This window comes from Rutidosis leptorrhynchoides, chromosome 2 (assembly GCF_046630445.1).
Source record: "Rutidosis leptorrhynchoides isolate AG116_Rl617_1_P2 chromosome 2, CSIRO_AGI_Rlap_v1, whole genome shotgun sequence".
Taxonomy (NCBI): Eukaryota; Viridiplantae; Streptophyta; class Magnoliopsida; order Asterales; family Asteraceae; genus Rutidosis; species Rutidosis leptorrhynchoides.
In genome coordinates this window covers 365,265,001-365,286,034 of record NC_092334.1, presented here as the reverse complement: position 1 = coordinate 365,286,034, position 21,034 = coordinate 365,265,001, and the positions used below count along the sequence as shown (strand labels likewise).

Sequence of the window (21,034 nt, the reverse complement as noted above, 5' to 3'; positions counted from 1 at the left end):
CAATACACTTATCAAAATACTTCTACTTAACAAAAATGCTTACAATTACATTCTCGTTCAGTTTCATCAACAATTCTACTCGTATGCACCCGTATTCGTACTCGTACAATACATAGCTTTTAGATGTATGTACTATTGGTATATACACTCCAATGATCAGCTATTAGCAGCCCATGTGAGTCACCTAACACATGTAGGAACCATCATTTGGCAACTAGCATGAAATATCTCATAAGATTACAAAAATATGAGTAATCATTCATGACTTATTTACATGAAAACAAAATTACATATCCTTTATATCTAATCCATACACCAACGACCAAAAACACCTACAAACACTTTCATTCTTCAATTTTCTTCATCTAATTGAACTCTCTCAAGTTCTATCTTCAAGTTCTAAGTGTTCTTCATAAATTCCAAAAGTTCTAGTTTCATAAAATCAAGAATACTTTCAAGTTTGCTAGCTCACTTCCAATCTTGTAAGGTGATCATCCAACCTCAAGAAATCTTTGTTTCTTACAGTAGGTTATCATTCTAATACAAGGTAATAATCATATTCAAACTTTGGTTCAATTTCTATAACTATAACAATCTTATTTCAAGTGATGATCTTACTTGAACTTGTTTTCGTGTCATGATTTTGCTTCAAGAACTTTGAGCCATCCAAGGATCCATTGAAGCTAGATCCATTTTTCTCTTTTCCAGTAGGTTCATCCAAGGAACTTAAGGTAGTAATGATGTTCATAACATCATTCGATTCATACATATAAAGCTATCTTATTCGAAGGTTTAAACTTGTAATCACTAGAACATAGTTTAGTTAATTCTAAACTTGTTCGCAAACAAAAGTTAATCCTTCTAACTTGACTTTTAAAATCAACTAAACACATGTTCTATATCTATATGATATGCTAACTTAATGATTTAAAACCTGGAAACACGAAAAACACCGTAAAACCGGATTTACGCCGTCGTAGTAACACCGCGGGCTGTTTTGGGTTAGTTAATTAAAAACTATGATAAACTTTGATTTAAAAGTTGTTATTCTGAGAAAATGATTTTTATTATGAACATGAAACTATATCCAAAATTTATGGTTAAACTCAAAGTGGAAGTATGTTTTCTAAAATGGTCATCTAGACGTCGTTCTTTCGACTGAAATGACTACCTTTACAAAAACGACTTGTAACTTATTTTTCCGACTAGAAACCTATACTTTTTTGGTTTAGATTCATAAAATAGAGTTCAATATGAAACCATAGCAATTTGATTCACTCAAAACGGATTTAAAATGAAGAAGTTATGGGTAAAACAAGATTGGATAATTTTTCTCATTTTAGCTACGTGAAAATTGGTAACAAATCTATTCCAACCATAACTTAATCAACTTGTATTATATATTATGTAATCTTGAGATACCATAGACACGTATACAATGTTTCGACCTATCATGTCGACACATCTATATATATTTCGGAACAACCATAGACACTCTATATGTGAATGTTGGAGTTAGCTATACAGGGTTGAGGTTGATTCCAAAATATATATAGTTTGAGTTGTGATCAATACTGAGATACGTATACACTGGGTCGTGGATTGATTCAAGATAATATTTATCGATTTATTTCTGTACATCTAACTGTGGACAACTATTTGTAGGTTACTAACGAGGACAGCTGACTTAATAAACTTAAAACATCAAAATATATTAAAAGTGTTGTAAATATATTTTGAACATACTGTGATATATATGTATATATTGTTATAGGTTCGTGAATCAACCAGTGGCCAAGTCTTACTTCCCGACGAAGTAAAAATCTGTGAAAGTGAGTTATAGTCCCACTTTTAAAATCTAATATTTTTGGGATGAGAATACATGCAGGTTTTATAAATGATTTACAAAATAGACACAAGTACGTGAAACTACATTCTATGGTTGAATTATCGAAATCGAATATGCCCCTTTTTATTAAGTCTGGTAATCTAAGAATTAGGGAACAGACACCCTAATTGACGCGAATCCTAAAGATAGATCTATTGGGCCTAACAAACCCCATCCAAAGTACCGGATGCTTTAGTACTTCGAAATTTATATCATATCCGAAGGGTGTCCCGGAATGATGGGGATATTCTTATATATGTATCTTGTTATTGTCGGTTACCAGGTGTTCACCATATGAATGATTTTTATCTCTATGTATGGGATGTGTATTGAAATATGAAATCTTGTGGTCTATTGTTACGATTTGATATATATAGGTTAAACCTATAACTCACCATCATTTTTGTTGACGTTTTAAGCATGTTTATTCTCAGGTGATTATTAAGAGCTTCCGCTGTCGCATACTTAAATAAGGACAAGATTTGGAGTCCATGCTTGTATGATATTGTGTAAAAACTGCATTCAAGAAACTTATTTTGTTGTAACTTATTTGTATTGTAAACCATTATGTAATGGTCGTGTGTAAACAGGATATTTTAGATTATCATTATTTGATAATCTACGTAAAGCTTTTTAAACCTTTATTAATGAAATAAAGGTTATGGTTTGTTTAAAAATGAATGCAGTCTTTGAAAAACGTCTCATATAGAGGTCAAAACCTCGCAACGAAATCAATTAATATGGAACGTTTTTAATCAATAAGAACGGGACATTTCAAAGTAGAAGTATTTTGATAAGTGTATTGAAGTCTTTCAAAAGTGTATAAATACATATTAAAACACTACATGTATATACATTTTAACTGAGTCGTTAAGTCATCGTTAGTCGTTACATGTAAGTGTTGTTTTGAAACCTTTAGGTTAACGATCTTGTTAAATGTTGTTAACCCAATGTTTATAATATCAAATGAGATTTTAAATTATTATATTATCATGATATTATCATGTATGAATATCTCTTAATATGATATATATACATTAAATGTCTTTACAACGATAATCGTTACATATATGTCTCGTTTAAAAATCATTAAGTTAGTAGTCTTGTTTTTACATATGTAGTTCATTGTTAATATACTTAATGATATGTTTACTTATCATAGTATCATGTTAACTATATATATATCCATATATATGTCATCATATAGTTTTTACAAGTTTTAACGTTCGTGAATCACCGGTCAACTTGGGTGGTCAATTGTCTATATGAAACATATTTCAATTAATCAAGTCTTAACAAGTTTGATTGCTTAACATGTTGGAAACATTTAATCATGTAAATATCAATCTCAATTAATATATATAAACATGGAAAAGTTCGGGTCACTACATATGCTGCTCTAAAAAGACTAAAAATTTAGCGTAGACGAACCCTCACTCCTGATAAGCGTGAAATTGAAGATGATCTGATCAGCATTGAAGAATATAAAAGGGCTACCCTGAATAGAAATGCTAAGTTCATGATCAAATATGATAAAAAGAAAGCCAAACTGTATGCTAAGCGAGCAGATAGAATAAAGAAGATGACTCCTGAAGAGATGAAAGACTATTTAGCTTCTACTGAGTCAGGAGGAGTTAGAGCCGATGTATTTATGAAATGGCTAGATGCAATGTTAGAAACTGGCTCAGCTTCTCGACCAGTATCGTATACTCAGCCAGCTACACAACAACAGCCTGCAGATGTTGATGTTCAGGGGGAGCATCTTGCTATTGTTCCCTATCTGCCACCACAAGAACCAGTATCAACACAAGAACTATCAGCTGAACCCAAGCCAATTGACAAACAAAGGATGAAATCTGCTCCTAGGGATAACCATTCCCTAAGGAAAGGACCCCTATTTAAGGCAGCTGATGAAGATACTGTGGTAGTTGTGCCAGCTGATACTAATCACTCAGCTGGTACTGAAGACACAGCAAGGAGTACTGTGAATGAAGACCCAGCCAGTAGTGTGCTGCTGGGTGAAACAAGTGTTGAAGACCCAGCAAAGGTGGATGTGCTGGGTGCTAATCAAGATGATGATACGATTAATCCTGCTGACTTTGTTCAATCACCTATCTTTTCCCAGACCCTCACTTATTTTAATAGAACACAGGATAATCGTATTAATCAGTTTTTAGTGAGTTAATCTGGCATTGGTGAATCAATCATGTATCCTCCATCTTCCCCAAAACGTCATGGTAAACACAGATCTTGGGAAGATGATTCAGTTGCCCGTGGTGAGCCAGATCTATTTAGAATGAATCCAGATGAAAGAGAGGCTTACAGGCTGGAAATCACTATACCAGAATTACTTGAGCAAAGACAAGCAGCTATTAATGAAAGGATACACCAAGTTAGATTGCTGCATCATCCTCTTGATCAGCCATTCTACATCACTGCCTTGACTTATGGCATTGAAATTGGTGTATACTTAAATAACAGTGGTTAAAGGCTCTCTACTGATGAAGAGAAAGCTCAATTTCAAGAGGCTCGCCAGCTGGGTATGGATCTAAGGCAGTATCGTGCTGCCCTTAGAACTAAAGATGGTAGAAAGATGATTGAAACAGCAAAGTCCATGAAAATTACTGTCGATGATTATCTGTTAGGCTTAGAAGCTGAAAGGCAAAGAAGGGAGGTTGTTGTTGCTGAACTCGCTGAGAGGTTAAGGCTTCAGGATGTAGAAGACAAATTGGCTGCTGATAGGAAGCAAGAGGTTGAGTCCCTCAAATTAGCTAATGCCATTGTTAAGGAACAGGATAAGGCCCTTGATGAACTAGAAGCTGCTGAGAAAGCACCTGCTATTGCTCCTATAGAAACTACCCGAACCATAGAACTATCTGATCATTATTATAGGAGCAGGTATGGTGATGTGATGAACAGAAGATCAAATCCCAGCAAGATCATCAAAGTGCACAGAGGCTCAAAAAGAGCTTTCAATGTTAGCAGGGAGAATAATGTTCAAGAAAGGATAAATTATGATGAGTTACGATCCTTAAGATTCAGTGAATGGATGGAGATATTGGAGTACTTCATTGGTAAAGCTAAAAGTGGTATTAAAAAGACATTGAAGCCAGAACTCCAAGAGCTCTTCAACAAAGCTACAAAATTTGGGAATGTACCAGTAGTAAACGTAGAAGAAGTACTTTCTCAAAATCCTAAAGGAAAGAAATCTACTGGTGAAGGCCCACAAAGAAGAGATCCCATCATTCTACCTCCTCATATCCCTGTATTTGATCCTGCTGATATACCTATCCTATTTCCTGAAGCCTGGAAAATCAAACAAGAGGAGCTATCTGAAGAGGAATTAGATAAAGATAAAGATAGATAGCCCTCTAGTGCTCAAATTGTATCTTTTGTTTATTTCATTTTTCATTATGATGTTCTTGTAATTACTGTATATACTCTGCTGTAATGAAAGTGAAATGAGTTTATCTTCAAAATCATATCAAATTATAAGATATAGATAACTCAGCAAAAGATCCCAAAAACAAACTTAAAAGGGAGAAATTTACTGCCCACTTTTTATTAGGTCCCTCTGTACTAGCTTTAGTGTTTTCTCTATATGTCATAGGTTTTGTCATCATCAAATAGGGGGAGATTGTTGAGTCCCCAAAATAATTAAGGATTTAATTATGACAAAACTGTAATTTATTTGCACTAAAATGTTATGTGCAGCCAGCACAAGTTTGTTTATGTATAGACAACAGATATTGCTGTGTCGAGTGTAGTTTGCTGCTCAGTCTACCAGTACAAGGTAGATAGTGTTCTTCAATCAGCACAGGATGTGTACTCAGCAGTTCAAGAATATCAAGTGTCTCAGCAATGAAGAACCAGCACAGCTGGAATGCAGCTTACTACACAAGACAGCTATGCTCCATTATAAGCATAGTAGTTTCCCGAGTGGTCTACATCAATTGTACTATTCAACAAAAGTCAAAGGCAACGTTGAACAGAAAAGGACACGCGTCGGCGGCTGACAAGTGACCTTACAAGACCACGTGGGAATGCAGAAGTTTAATGCATGTGCAGACATGGGTTATACTTTGTCAACACCTAGGAAACACAACATTCTATTTGTTTAATCAAATAGTGGTGCCAAACCGAATTGGGGTGCTCCTGCAAATAGCTACCAAAGAGGAAAGAGGAGAGCATGCTCTCTGATGCAGTTTGTTAGCCCCAATTCTTGCTAAGGTCGATCAGTTTAGTAAGTGTAAGTGGGTTTAGTTGTTAAGAACAAGTATTATGGTGATAAGGTTGAGAGAGAAATACTTGCAAAGAGGTGAAATGGGAAATAACTCAACTAAAGATAAAATGGGTGGGAGGTTACTTTATATACTAGCAACCTCCTTTAGTTACAATAGTGGTAAATAACAATTACCATGGTTAAACTAACTAATACAATAATAAGTAAATAACCTATTACATTAATAAGTCTAAAACCACATGCCACAAATAATAGACAATATTCACTGTCAACAATCTCCCCTTTGGCATGGGGTTTTTAAAATAGTGTTGATTGTCAACAATTTTCCCTTTGTCAACAGTCTTCCCTTTGATTATCAGCAATTAGTCCTTGGTGTGGGGTTTTCAAAAGATGTAACTCTCCCTTGATCATTCTCTTGCAGTTTCTTGTGCAGCCTTCTTCTGGGCATTGATTTCGGTTTGAAGCTATGAAGCTTTTGTTGCTATCAGCTTTGAACATGAACTTTTACACATAGGATGAGTTGATATGGGAGTGTTATGGTTGATTTGTTCTGTCTTCTTCTTTAGTTCGGGCGGGTGATGAGGTCTTGATCTTTCACTTTCGACCATCTTTGTGAATTGAAGGTAGCTTGATAAGATATTGTGTAAACCTCTTTTGCTCCCCCTCAAATGTTGAGTCATCTTTTTCATGATCGTGATTGGTTTGTTTTTTACTCATGTTTCATTTTCTCCGCATGACGAATATGGTGTACCGTGTTCAGCACGTCTAGCATGAATATGGCATCCCGTGTTCATCGCAAAACAGCAGAGAGAGTATATATGATTATCATTAGAAAGGAAACGTATACCTGCTAAGAAGAGAGAAATAGGTTAAGGTAAAAGTTTGATCCTCAGGGAAAACCGGATCTTTCAGAAACCATTTTTGGTTATGTAAAAATCAAGCTAGTTGTTATACTAGACAAGTTTAAATCAGGCTTGCTAGTTGTTACACTAGACAAGTTTTCTGAAACCAAAACGTTTCCGGATTTGGGGACCTCACCGGTATTGGTAGGTCCAAGTTTAACCTCGGTGGATGTTGAGGATGACTGGTCACCGAAGTTTCAGTCGGCGTTAGCAAGCTATCCACCTCCATGATTAAAGTATCATGGGACTTTTGTGCGACTATGCTGCTCTTGGTTATACCCAGTCTTCCAACTGTACCTAACAACGCATTGGTGTCGGTAGACATCAATGTAATGTAGGAAGATGTTACATCGCGTCCTGAATTCATTGATATGTCATCAGGTAACACATCTCTTTTAGTTGTTGCACTCTCTAAGGAGTGTGTATGGTCAGGCTTAAATGCTGACTAATCATTAAGGTGATCATCCTTCTGGAGGTCTAATAAATCTATCAAGGTAAGCCTAAGTATTGTCATATTGCCTCTCCGTTGAACTAGACAGATCTCCCTCATCAAGATAAGTCTGACCTCTGGGCCCTGTTTGAGGTCCCACCTTCTAAAGTAAGGTGTTGATAGAGGATTTCTTGCCGATACGTAGGGTTCCTATTCATGGTTTCTCGGAACCCCTTTGGCAGTTCGAGACACCAACCACTTAATTTGCATCAAGTTGTTTTGTCATTCCGTATTTGAGGCAGTCATCTAGACACATCCTCTTGAGGCAGTCACTAGGACACATCCTCCATCATTTGGTGACTGTTGTGGTTGAGGAAGTCATCTAGACACATCCTCTTGAGGCAGTCACCAGGACACATCCTTCGTCATTACTGACATTTGAATCTTTAAACTCCCCCTTGATAGTTGCACATTTTAGCTTTGGTTTCTTGGGAGAGTTATGTGTGAAAATACGGGTTTTACACTGTTATTTGTGCAAAAGCCATTTTAATGTTTAACACCACCTTGAAGTGTGTTTGACACCACATTGAGATACGGGTTCTACACAGAAGTATGTAGAAGCCATTTTGGATAGAACTCATGTTGGTTTTAATCTTTTTACCCTCCCCCTCAATATATGACGTGTCATGTTTTGATAAAACCTTTATTTACTTGGTCTTTTTCTCCCCCTCAAAATATGACTTATTTGGAATTAAAACATATTTTGACAATTTGCTACACAGAAAATATAGGTTTTGGTGATAAAGGTTGTAAGGCAGTTGAGACGCGGGTCATATAAGGTTTTGGTGAAAATCTTCGTTGCGGGTCCATTTGGATAAAACCTTCTTTGCAGTGCGGTTCCCATACAGATCTATTATGGGAACCATCATGATCTATATGGGAACCCACATTCCCTCCTTCTCCCCCTAAAAAAAAGTTGACGTTTCCATTAAAATGTTTCTAAGAGAAAGAGTGGAAGACAATTGAGGCGTTGGGTATACACGGATATATGAGCATACACCATATAAGGTTTGGGTAAAATCCTTCTTTGCAGTGTGGGTCCCATAGAGATCTATTATGGGAACCATCATTCCCTCCTTCTCCCCCTAAAAAAATTTTGACATTTCTCCACTGAGATATTTTTAAGAGAAAGAGTGGAGGGCATTTGAGACGTGGGGCATACACTGAAATGTGTGCATACACCATATAAGGTTTGGGTGAAAACCTTCTTTGATTTGCGAGTCCCTTAGAGATCTATTATGAGAACCATCATTCCTAGGAACTTCTTTGGTTTGTGGGTCCCATAGAGATCTATTATGGGAACCATCATGATCTCTATGGGAACCTTCATTTCCCCCTTCTCCCCCTAAAAAAATTTGACGTTTCTCCATTGAAATGTTTTTAAGAGAAAGAAAGAAAGAGAGACATTTGAGACTCTGAGCATACACTGAAATGTGTGCATACACCGTATAAGATTTTGATGAAAACCTTCTATGAAGTGCGAGTCCCATACAGATCTATTATGGGAACCATCATGATCTATATGGGAACCCACATTCCCCCCTTCTCCCCCTAAAAAAAATTTGATGTTTCAGATTTTGATAACCGTCATTTCATTGCGGGTCTCATTGCTCCCCCTAGGCACATGCATTACTCCCCCTAGGAATATGCATTGCTCCCCCTAGACACATGCAGTTGTCAAGTTCATCCAGGAGAAGAAACTCAGATGAGTCGTTTTCAACGGATGGTGATTCGCCTACAACTACTGAAGTAGGCTAACCAAATGATATGGATTCGGGCGGGGATTGGACGAGGTTGGAGGAAAGAAAGGTTCAAGCAACACATCAGGTCATCTGAGGTTGTGAGTGGGTCATGCCTGAGTGTACATTCTGGTGTCAGCGGGTTAAGTCCGGGTCTTGAACCATTGTGTCCAAGAACCATTTTGAAGTCAAATCAATTTTTGAAAGTCAATTTAGAATACCATTTATAGGCATTGTCGATCTGACTTATGGACATTGAATTCCACTTGGGTCTGATACACGGCGTATCTTTAGAAAGTTGATTTTGTGGAATCAAGGATGGTTGAAAATCTTTTAACATAGCCAGAGAAACGGATCTCAACTTAAGTTTAAGTAACTCAGGCGAAGAGTACTTAATTGGTTTTGAAGAAGAAGTGGATCTTGGTGTTGAAAATGGTTTGGTTGTCCACTTCTTATTTGACACTTGTTTAGAAGAATTATTCTTTGAGTGTTTAGAAACAAGGCCAATTTTGGTGCACGGGATATTTCTCGGACCTATGGATGGCTTCATGGGTTTGTGTGGAAGCCAACCATATTGATCGCGAAGCCCCGTAATTTCCCTATTTTTCCCATAAGTTGTTTCCAGAAATGGATGGTTGAACTTGGTCTGGTAACCGGAGTAAATCTTTTTGCTTGGGAAATTGGATGTTACGGGTAGGGCAACTTTAGGTTCTTTTGGTTTGGGTTGAGTAACATTGGGTTCGTTTGGTTTCGAGGATGTTTTTCTCAGAGTCACCATTGACTTTGGAGAACCTCGTTCTTTTGGTTTGGGGTTAGAGAACCTTTTGGGTGGAGTATCCAGGTGAACTTTTGGTTTCATGGGGGTTTTCCTCGGTGTCTGTGTAGATTTAGGAGGACCATTGTCTTTTGATTTTGGAGCCTCCAAGGTCTTTGGTGTTTTACGTACAGTAGTCTTTGAGTACATTGAGGATTGATACACTATGGGTTTGGGATTGGTCTTGGAAAAAGTCACCTGCTTTTTCTTAGTCTTGGGTGTAGACGTTGAAGCATTGGACAACTCAGACTTAGTACCTTGGGAACCAACTAACACGTTTGATTTTGGAGTGGTAGTGGAGGTCAATATGGTCTCAGTACCAGGACAGATCTTGTAAAAACCAGGTTTTGAATATATGGTCTTGGTCACGAAGTCCATACTTTCCAGTGAATCACATTGGTCATGCAAGATCTCATTCTCTTCCTTAAGTAGATTCACATGAGCTTTTAACTCCTGAATTTCTAAGACAAGGTCATCAACAGAAACTACTACAGAGTCTTTAAAATCATAAGTGGGTTCTACTTTGGGAACTACAGGCATCTTCTCAATTGTTGCTAGAGTTTTCTTGTAGGTCTCACATTTAACCTGAAGATCTATGTTTTCTCGTTCTAGCTTATCAACAAATTGAGTAAGGTCAGCCTCAACATCCTGAGCTCCTAAAGAGATAGGTTCTTTCTGGGGTTGTGGTTCTACCTTAACTTCTGGAATCTTGGGTTGAGATTCTAAGAAGTGATCTAGAGATTTGGACCTAGATGATTCTAACCTGCGTTCAACAATGTCAAATTTGGTCAAAAAAGAATCACTAAAGTCTTTGAGTTCTTATGCTAGACCTTCACAATTGATGGTGTCATTCACGGATTTTGGGTTGGAGTCCCGTGATTCAGTGTTCTTTGAAATCAATTCACAAAAATTAACAACTTGATTTGCAATTTGATTTTCAAGTTTATGAACATTGGAGACCAGTTTGTTGTTTTGAGATTCAATGACAGAGTTTTGGTGTTGTAAAGCCTTAATGATCATTTGAAATTTGAGTTCGTTGTCAAAATATTTGATTTTGTTTTGATCAAGTTCATCCTCCAGACTGATGATGTATCTTTCTAAAACCAACGTTGGTAAATAGATTATACGCCTTTTAGAACTATTTTGAGCATTCAAACTTTCAAAATCATTGAATAAATCGAGAGGTGTGTTATGATATGAACCATCTTTTCTCATGTAATTTTCATTTATTCTGTCATAAGTTAACGACACTTCACGTTTCATTTTTTTGATCGATTGGCTATTCTCTCCTCAATCTCACTTTCATTGGCAAAAGTGAGTCTCTCTGGCAAACCTATCTTAATGTATCTACCATCATATAAACAAGGTTCGGCTTTGGAGATCTTGGACTGTATTTGAGGATTTTCAAACCCTAACCCCTGGTGTTTTTGGTAGGAGTTTTTGGGTCGATTCAAGAACAGATCTTGTTTAGAAATGTGGCCATCTAAGACTACTTTAGCTTGGTCAGTTCTGTAAAGTTTTTCTTCAAGTAAACTTAGTTGGGTTTTCAAGTCTAAGTTTTCTGTAACTAACTTAGAGCATTCAGAAGTCTTCTTAGCCAGGTCACTCAAAAGCTTTCTAGTGTTCTGTTCTACAGTCTCTAGGAAAAGTTTCTTAGAATCATTAAGCTTCTTAAGTTCTTTTTCAGCGTTGTTAACTTTTTCTGTGAGAACTGCATTCCTCAGTTTAAAATCTGTCCTTTCTATCCGTAGGGGTTTCACACTACTTTCTAGCTCTCTTAATTCAGTTACTTTGTCAGCTAGATCTTGTTTTAGTTTCAAATAAGTATGATTTGACACTTTCATTTCCAATTCAGATTTCAACCTAGAGTTCTCATTTTTCCGTTCGCTAATTTGACTAGCAAATGATCTAAGGTCTCTATTCATCTTAGCAAAGTTGTCTACATACATATCAGGTAGTATAGGAAACACACATTCATAATTAAAAGGCACAGATTCAGGTTTAATGGGCAGTTTCATTTGGACAGGTGGGAGTGGGGTATGACAAGCAGAGCTACATGCAATTGTATCATTTTGATCAAGAGGTGTTTCAGGACATGTTTGCAATACATCAGATATAAGCACATAATTATTATGCACAGAGTTGTAATATTCATGAGTAATATCAGTGTATAATTGTACCTCTTCCTCAACATTAGAGGACACGTGATCATCACGATTTGCCATGTTAACAGGACGAGTGTTCAACAAAAGGGTTAAGACAGACAAGGTTTACGAGCAAACCACGAAACAACAAATAAACTTAAGAAATATCACTTTTCTCCCCCTCAAAATATGATTCACATGAATCAAATTTTGAAAATGAGGTTTCGTTGGTTTTCGTTAACTTTTCCGTTAAGTGTCCGTTAAGTGGCAGATATGAATTTACCTCCAAAATTTATCGACAAAAATTTATGTCGTAAACTTTTGAGAAATGAACGTATGAGTGTTTGGGAGGTTGAGAAAAAATTTTGAAATTTTTGAAAAAAATTCGTGAAATTTCGTTCAAAATTGTGCGTTTTTGGGTGATTTTCGGGGCCGAAAAGTATTCTGTCGAGAAAATTTAAATCTCGCGTAAAAATGAGCTTTTTAATCCAAGGAAAAATTTAAATTTTACTCACGTTTTCCCGCCTTTTTACTCTTTTTTTTCCGAATTTTAAAAGGGTTTCAAGCATGAGGTTTTCGGGCAAGGTGTATTCGTGTAATGGTTTTCGAGCAGGAGTTTCTCGTGTAAAGTTTTTCGAGCAGATGCTCTTTCAAACAAGTTTTCGAGCATGTGGTTTCAAACAGGTTTTCGAGCAGAGAGATTTTCGAGCAGATAGATTTCGAGCAGTAAATTTCGAGCAGATGATTTTAATCAGGTTTTCGAGCACCCTTTTAACTAAGTTTTCGAGCACTATGTTTTTGAGCAGTTAAACACATACAAGTTCAAAGTCAATATTTTCGAGCAGTAAGTTTTCGGGCAGAGTTTTTGGTCCAATTTTTCGAGCACAGGACAGTCAGCTTTTCTGTACTTTAATCCTTTTGTCCCTTGTACTTTTTGTGACACAACAAGGTCAAAGATGCCTTTCGGTGGGTAATATCCACAAAATAATTAATTTTCGGTGGGTATTATCCAAGGGACAAAATTATGGAGCCAAAACTAAGTCAAACTTGGAGCCAAAATCATAAGGTTTTAGGGCAAAAGTGGCACAAACTCAAATTTTCGAGCAGCAATTTGTCACAGAGGTTGGTTTTCGAGCAGCTAACTAGACGATTTCCAGGTTTTCGAGCATTTAATTTCGAATGAAAACACACTAAACTAAGTTTATTCAGGTTGTTTTTAGCACTTTTTTATGTTCTAAAGCCTTTAATCAGTGAGTTTAACGGGTTAATGGGTTGAACGAATCAGTGGGTTTTATTAAGTTAACTTCAAGATTCAAACATAGAGTTCAAGTACATATAAATACACACAAATTTTAACTTCAAACTGTGGGTTATATGCATGTATATAGGTTCAATTTTAAGCACAAAATCAAGTAGTTTAAGTGGTTTATCAACTAGTATGTTAAGAAACAAGTATTAAACCAACAAAAATAACAAGATGAGTTGAGTTATTTAGGTACCTAAATCGAAATAGAGCACAAACACATCAAAAAGAGCTTAGACCCGCTCTGATACCAATTGTTAGCCCCAATTCTTGCTAAGGTCGATCAGTTTAGTAAGTGTAAGTGGGTTTAGTTGTTAAGAACAAGTATTATGGTGATAAGGTTGAGAGAGAAATACTTGCAAAGAGGTGAAATGGGAAATAACTCAACTAAAGATAAAATGGGTGGGAGGTTGCTTTATATACTAGCAACCTCCTTTAGTTACAATAGTGGTAAATAACAATTACCATGGTTAAACTAACTAATACAATAATAAGTAAATAACCTATTACATTAATAAGTCTAAAACCACATGCCACAAATAATAGACAATATTCATTATCAACACAGTTGTCCCCACAAGTACAGACATCCTATGTACCAGTGGACAATAGAACCATTACACGGTTAATAGGACTACTATAAATTGTTGTATCCACTATTGTAACAACTAGTGGTGTGGGTTTATTTATTTAGAGTCAAAAACGTGTAATAGCTTTTAGTTTACCTCTTAGCTATATTCTAGGTAATCTGTATCAACCAACTATCATTCTGCCAAGGATAGTTGTGATTCTTTGTGATTCAATCAATAAAGAATAACCGTTGAAAATTACCTGTGACTCTATTTAATTTACATGCTTGAATACTAATCGTGTTTAACTGTTAAGTTAATTAAAAGAAATTGTATTCACCCCCCCCCCCCCTCTACAATACTCCTGTTGTTATCAAGGGACCAACAAATATCAATTTAATACTTTATAGCGAACGATTCAGCGTTTATTATCAAAAGGTTAAAAGCAATAAAAACAAATAAAAACTGTACATACTCACCTGTGAGATAGAATTATCAGAGACCTGCTTTAGTTGACTCATAGGAGAGTCGTTCGATTTGGTTTTCCATAGCTACATAAGCGTAACCTAGATTCTTCAATAACTTTTCTTCTAAACATATGAACGGTCCTTCTCTGCATAAAGTAACGAACTCGGTATTGGAATGTGTTTGATTGTTCGAACATTTCCCTTCGTGCGACCATTTTCCGCATTTATGACATCTTTCAAGGTGTCGTGCTCTTCTTTTTGTTGCGGATTTTGATTTTCCTTTACCAAAATATGTCTTATGATGATCTTTCCTGAGTTCTTTCCTTACTTCGTCCATTTTTCCTCTTATGAATGATACAAGTTCACTCGGGAAAGTGTTATTATTACGTTTAGTAATCATAGTGTGTAATAGTAGACCATGGGTCAGATCAAAGGAATTCTTCATCTCGTAAAACCTAAAAGAAATAAAAATTCAGAATGGAGGGAGAAGACTAGTTCTTTAGGGTCTGCTAGGGAAAGACCATTCGGATTCCATTCTCGAGAACTACACAAAAACAGAAAATCTAACCCTAGACAGCATAATATTATCCTTTAAAACATTTGAATCTCCCCACACTTAGTTAGCTGTGGTGTCGAAATTGTGATTAACTTCATTATTAACTTCAATTGGAACATCAACAACTTGCATATCTCTGACTTTTGCTTCAAGCCATTTGTTGATTTCCTCTGTAACATTCATAAATTCAATTAACATCGCCTTTTCTTTAGGCGACAAATTGGATACTAATCGGTTACATAACTTAAAGTTCCCCTTAATCCTAGCATCTTGAATCTGTTTATAAAGTTTCTTCGTTGAACTGTTAAAAACGGGTTCATCTAATTTCGTATCAATAACGGGGTTTTTTGTTATCGGGTCATCATTAGGAGTTTCTTCATCTTCCCCACACTTAGGCGTTTTTATTGGTTCAACAGTTTTGGATAGTGGAAATTGAAACTTTCGATTCACAAAGGTGACCGATTTATCACCATCCCTAAGTGTCATTCTACATCAAAGAATGCCTCGGTGGTTGCTAAAAATGGGTGACCTAAAATTAGAGGAATATCAAGATCTTCCTCCATATTAGTAACTATGAAGTTTGCAACAAAGGTCAAACTTCCCACTTTAACAAGTAAATTATTAGCTATTCCAACCGGGTGTTTAATGGTTTGATCAAATAATTGAACACCTATCATGGTTGGTCTTAATTTACCCACACCTAATCTTTTGTATAAAGAAAGAGGCATAACATTCGCACTCGCTCCTAAATCTACAAGCCCATTTTACATAGCACTATCATTAAGCAAGCAAGAAATGATAATTTCACCTGGGTCTCCTACTTTAGTAAGTAGAGTTGGTTTGTTAACCTTTTACAGGTGATCTTTTCTTGGTTCTTTCACTTCTACTTGAACTTCTTGTTCACATTTTTCTTCGTTTCTTGGAATGGGAGGTTTATATAGAAATTCTTCTTCATCACTCCAATTTGAAGCCTCCCCATCTTCCACTTTTGGTTTTTCATACGTCGTTAAAAACATATTTATGTTTTCATTCTGAGGGTTTTCTTGGGTGGTGAAATTATGATTGACTTCATTGTCAACTTCCCTCGGACCATGAATATAGTGTTTAACTCTATGACCATTAACTTTAAATTCAATCCCATTTGAATTTATCAATTCTATTGTTCCATATGGGAAAACTCTTTTGACTATAAATGGTCCAGACCATCTTGATTTCAATTTTCCAGGAAATAGTTTGAATCGTGAATTGAAAATAAGAACTCGGTCTCCTTCCTTAAATTCTTTTGAACTTCTGATTCTTTTATCATGCCATTTCTTCGTTCTTTCCTTATAGATTAACGAATTTTCATATGCATCATGTCTTAATTCTTCTAATTCGTTTAGTTGACTTAACCGTAGACGTCCAGCTTCATGCAAATCAAGATTACATGTCTTCAAAGCCCAAAATGCTTTGTGCTCAATTTCTACTGGAAGGTGACATGCTTTTCCGTAAACAAGTTTAAAAGGTGTGGTGCCCATTGGAGTTTTGTAGGCTGTTCTAAAAGCCCAGAGTACATCCTCCAATTTCATGGACCATTCCTTCGGATTTGATCCTACAGTTTTTTCTAGAATACGTTTTAAAGCTCGGTTAGTATTTTCAACTTGTCCACTTGTTTGTGGATGATAAGCGGTTGAGATTTTATGAGTTACTCCATATATTTTGAGAACTTTCTCAAGTTTATTATTACAAAAATGAGTACCCCGGTCACTTATTAAAGTTTTTGGTGTTCCGAACCTAGCAAAAAGACGTTTTAAGAAGTTGACTAGAACTCGTGCATCGTTAGTTGGGAGAGCTTGTGCTTCCGCCCATTTAGATACATAATCAATGGCAACGAGAATGTAGAGATTATTTTGATATTCTGAAAATGGACCCATAAAGTCAATACCCCAAATGTCAAATACTTCACATACTTGAATGACATTTTGTGGCATTTCATCACGTTGACTTATTTTTCCGGCCCTTTGAGATGCATCATAGGATTTACAAAGAAGGTGTGCGTCTTTGAAAATTGTAGGCCAATAAAATTCAGCATCGTAGACTTTTGTTGCTGTGAGTTGAGGCCCATAATGACCTCCTGTTGGTCATGTGTGACAATGGTTTAAGATTTGACTAGCTTCATCTCCGAATACGCATTGGCATATTATTCCATCGGGACAACTTTTAAATAAATGTGGATCTTCCCAGAAATAGTGTTTTATATCACTAAAGAATTTCTTTCGTTTTTGGTATGACAACCCTTTTTCAAGGAATCCACATACTAAGTAGTTTGCATAGTCTGCAAACCATGGAATTTCATTATAATCGATCTTCAAAAGATATTCATCAGGAAAGTTGTCTTGTATGGCTGATTCATTTATAACTTCCAATTCAGGATTTTCAAGACGAGAAAGATGATCAGCGGCGAGATTTTCTGCTCCCTTTTTGTCTCGGATCTCAATATCGAACTCTTGTAAGAGTAAGATCCAACGGATTAATCTTGGTTTGGCAACTTGTTTTGAAAATAGGTATCTAAGAGCAGAATGGTCGGTATAGACCACCGTTTTAGCTAGAACGAGATATGAACGAAATTTGTCAAAAGCAAAGACAATAGCAAGGAGTTCTTTTTCAGTAGTTGTGTAATTCGTTTATGCTCTTTGTAACGTCTTACTAGCGTAATAGATAGGTTAAAATCGTTTTTCAATCCTTTGACCTAAAACGGCTCCCATTGCAAAATCACTTGCATCGCACATGAGTTCAAATGGTAGATTCCAATTTGGAGTTATCATGATCGGTGCATTAGTGAGTTTTTCTTTAAGAATATTAAAAGATTTGATGCATTAATCTGAAAAGATGAATGGAGCATCCTTTTCTAGGAGTTTATTCATAGGAGTGGCAATTTTAGAAAAATCTTTTATGAAACGTCGGTAAAAATCGGCATGCCCTAGAAAACTCCTAACTCCTCTAACATTGGTGGGATGTGGAAGTTTAGAAATTACATATACTTTAGCTCTATCCACTTCAATTTCTTCCTTTGAAATTTTATGACCAAGAACGATGCCTTCTTTAACCATGAAATGACATTTTTCCCAATTAAGAACTAGATTTGATTGCTCTCATCTAATAAGCATTCTTTCAAGATTAACTAGACATGTTTCAAAAGTATCACCGAAGACTGAAAAGTCATCCATGAAAACTTCCATGCATTCTTCTATCATATCGTGAAAAATCGCCATCATGCACCTTTGAAAGGTTTCAGGGGCGTTGCATAGTCCAAATGGCATGCATTTGTAAGCAAAAGTACCATAAGGGAATGTGAATGTTGTTTTCTCTTGGTCCTCGGGTGCGATTGGAATTTGAAAGTATCCGTAGAAACCGTCAAGAAAACAATAGTAACTGTTCCCAGCTAACCTTTCCAACATTTGATCAATGAAAGGTAAGGGAAAGTGATCTTTTCTGGTGGCATCAATTAATTTTCTATAATCAATACAAACACGCCATCCTGTTACAGTCCTAGTAGGAATAAGCTCATTTTTTTCATTTGTGATGACAGTCATGCCTCCCTTCTTAGGCACACATTGAACTGGGCTTACCCATGGACTATCAGAGATTGGATAAATTAAACCTGCGTCTAGCAGTTTAATAATTTCTTTCTTAACAACATCTTGCATATTAGGATTTAGTCTTCATTGGCGTTGCACATATGTTTTATGACCTTCTTCTATAAGGATTTTATGTGTGCAATACGAAGGACTTATGCCTTTAATGTCATGAATATTCCATGCAATAGCTGGTTTATAAGCTTTTAGCACAGAAATGAGTTGAGATTTTTCATTTTCAGTAAGAGAAGACGATATTATTACAGGTAATTCGGATTCACTATGTAAATAAGCGTATTCCAAATGGTTTGGAAGTGGCATTAACTCTAATATCGGTGGTTCTTCTATCGATGATTTGTATTGATATCTGTCTTCCTCTTTTAACATTTAAATTTCTTCTGTTGTTGGTTCGTAATCATTAGCCATAAGTGCAGCTAACATTTCAGCTTCATCAATTGGTTCAGTTCCTTCTCCTAAAGAACATTCTCCTGTTCCTTGTAATTCTGGAAATTCTTGTAACAATTCTGCATGTGCATCTATAGTTTGAATATAATAATATGTATCATCTGCAGATTGCGGTTGTTGCATGGCTCTATCAGCAGAAAAGGTAACACTCTCGTCCTCTATACTTAGGGTCAGTTTCTTACCAAACACATCTATTATTGCTTTAGCTGTGTTTAAGAATGGTCTTCCTAATATGAGAGGAACTCGAATCTTCTTTCATGTCCAGAATAACAAAGTCTACTGGAAATACTAAAGTACCAACTTTAACTAGCATGTTTTCCATTATCCCTCTAGGATATTTTACTGATCGATCGGCTAGTTGTATGTTTATTCTTGTTGGTTTCAATTCTCCAAGGTCTAGTTTAGCGTATAGTGAATACGACATTAAATTTATACTAGCACCTAAGTCTGCCAATGCTTCTATTGAACTAAGACTACCCAGAAAACATGGAATTGTGAAACTTCCTGGATCTGATAATTTTTTTGGTAGTTTATTCAACAGCACTGCAGAACAATTAGCATTCATAGTAACAGCCGAGAGTTCTTCCATTTTCTTTCTATTTGTGATTAGATCTTTCGGGAATTTAGCATATCTTGGCATTCCTGAAATCACATCAATGAAAGGAAGATTGACATTTATTTGTTTAAACATATCCAAGAATTTGGATTGCTCGGCTTCAAGTCTTTCTTTTCTCATTTTACTCGGCTAAGGAAGTGGTGGTTGGTATGGTTTAACATAAGGTTTCGCCTTAACTGTGTTATCTTCATTAACCTTTTCAACTACCAGTTCTTTTTCCTTCTCTTGATCAGGCTGTGGTTCCTGTGTAGTAGGAATAGAGTCATTAAAAATTACAGGTATTTCAGGTGATTTAAGTGTAATACCACATCTCGTGGTAATGGCTTTAGCTGTTTTATTTTGGGGGTTAGCATTTGTATCGCTAGGTAGACTCCGTGGTTTTCTTTCACCTATCAACCTTGCTAGGTTACTTACTTCTTATTCCAGATTTTAGATTGAAGCTTGTTGATTTCTAAATGCTTGAGCATTTTGTTCATTAGTTTGTTTCTGAGATGTGAAAAACTACGTTTGAGATTCAACTAGCTTCGACATCATATCTTCTAAATTTGGCTTTTTATCATGGGTTTGTGGTAGTTTATTTGGAAAAATAGGTCTTTGCTGGTTGTAAGTATTGTTAGATACTTGTTGATTGCTAGGACCTTGTTGGTTGTTGTATGGAACATTTCGGTTATAATTCTGATTTTGATTGTAGTTTGGTCTTGGCGGTTGATAATTATTCTGATAATTATTTCCAGGCCTTTGGTTCATGTATGAAACATTCTCTCTTTGTTCCATTGTTTGTTCAATACTGAGACAATCTTTTGTCAAGTGTGGTCCTCCACACTGCTCACAACTAATTCGTATTGCGTGAATATCTTTAGTCATCTTTTCCATCCGTCTCTCGAAAGCATCTAACTTTGTGGAAATGGAATCAAAGTCATGGCTAGAATCGGCTCTAGCCGCTTTAGATGATCTAAAGATGTCTTTTTCTTGATGTCACTCATGTGAGTGGGAGGCTGTGTTATCATAATGGAACCACCAGCTGCTATGTCGATGTCTTTTCGTGTAGTAATGTCACATCCTTGGTAGAATATTTGTACTATTTGATAAGTGTCTAAACCATGTTGAGGACATCCTCTCAACAACTTTCCAAATCTTGTCCACGCCTCATATAAAGTTTCATTTGGCTTTTGTGTGAATGTAACAATTTCTCCTTGAAGTCTCACGGCTTTAGATGTCGGAAAG

At 36.2% G+C, this 21,034-nt stretch overlaps 1 non-coding gene across 1 annotated transcript; it reads left to right on the top strand.

Moving 5' to 3' along the window:
- Positions 1 to 20,905: 20,905 nt before the first annotated feature.
- Positions 20,906 to 21,012, top strand: LOC139895190 (small nucleolar RNA R71). Its single transcript, XR_011775653.1, has one exon. It is a non-coding gene; the product is annotated as a small nucleolar RNA R71 (small nucleolar RNA).
- Positions 21,013 to 21,034: the final 22 nt, after the last annotated feature.